Below are 1,666 nucleotides of genomic sequence, written 5' to 3' on the forward strand. Positions count from 1 at the left end.
CTCCAACACCACAGTTCAAAAGCATCAATTCTTCGGCACTCAGCTTTCTTCACAGTCCAATTCTCACATCCATACATGACTACTGGAAAAACCATTTCCTTGACTAGATGGACCTTTGTTGGCAAAGTAATGTCTCTGCTTTTGAATATGCTATCTAGCTTGGTCATAACTTTCCTTCCAAGGAGTAAGCGTCTTTTAATTTCTGGCTGCAATCACCATCTGCAGTGATTTTGGAGCCCCCAAAAATAAAGTCTGCCACTGTTTCCACTGTTTCCCCATCTATTTCCCATGAAGTGATGGAACCGAATGCCATGATCTTCGTTTTCTGAATGTTGAGCTTTAAGCCAACTTTTTCACTCTCCACTTTCACTTTCATCAAGAGGCTTTTGAGTTCCTCTTCACTTTCTACCATAAGGGTGGTGTCATCTGCATATCTGAGGTGATTGATATTTCTCCCGGCAATCTTGATTCCAGCTTGTGCTTCTTCCAGTCCAGTGTTTCTCATGATGTACTCTGCACATAAGTTAAATAAGCAGGGTGACAATATACAGCCTTGACGTACTCCTTTTCCTATTTGGAACCAGTCCGTTCCGTGTCCAGTTCTAACTGTTGCTTCCTGACCTGCATATAGGTTTCTCAAGAGGCAGGTCAGGTGGTCTGGTATTCCCATATCTTTCAGAATTTCCCACAGTTTATTGTGATCCACACAGTCAAAGGCTTTGGCATAGTCAATAAAGCAGAAATAGATGTTTTTCTGGAACTCTTTTGCTTTTTCCATGATCCAGCGGATGTTGGCAATTTGATCTCTGGTTCCTCTGCCTTTTCTAAAACCAGCTTGAACATCTGGAAGTTCACGGTTCATGTATTGCTGAAGCCTGGCTTGGAGAATTTTGAGCATTACTTTACTAGTGTGTGAGTGCAATTGTGCAGTAGTTGGAGCATTCTTTGGCATTGCCTTTCCTTGGGATTGGAATGAAAACTGACCTTTTCCAGTCCTGTGGCCACTGCTGAGTTTTCCAAATTTGCTGGCATGTTGAGTGCAGCACTTTCACAGGATCATCTTTCAGGATTTGAAATAGCTCCACTGGAATTCCATCACCTCCACTAGCTTTGTTTGTAGTGATGCTTTCTAAGGCCCACTTGACTTCACATTCCAGGATGTCTGGCTCTAGGTCAGTGATCACACCATCATGATTATCTTGGTCATGAAGATCTTTTTTGTACAGTTCTTCTGTGTATTCTTGCCACTTCTTGTTAATATCTTCTGCTTCTTAGGTCTATACCATTTCTGTCCTTTATTGAGCCCATCTTTGCATGAAATGTTCCCTTGGTATCTCTAATTTTCTTGAAGAGATCTCTAGTCTTTCCCATTCTGTAGTTTTCCTCTATTTCTTTGCATTGATTGCTGAGGAAGGCTTTCTTATCTCTCCTTGCTATTCTTTGGAACTCTGCATTCAGATGCTTATATCTTTCCTTTTCTCCTTTGCTTTTTGCTTCTCTTCTTTTCACAGCTATTTGCAAGGCCTCCCCAGACAGCCATTTTGCTTTTTTGCATTTCTTTTCCATGGGGATGGTCTTGATCCCTGTCTCCTGTACAATGTCACGAACCTCCGTCCATAGTTCATCAGGCACTCTATCTATCAGATCTAGGCCCTTAAATCTATTT

The sequence above is a fragment of the Bubalus bubalis genome, chromosome X (assembly GCF_019923935.1).
Source record: "Bubalus bubalis isolate 160015118507 breed Murrah chromosome X, NDDB_SH_1, whole genome shotgun sequence".
Classification (NCBI taxonomy): Eukaryota; Metazoa; Chordata; class Mammalia; order Artiodactyla; family Bovidae; genus Bubalus; species Bubalus bubalis.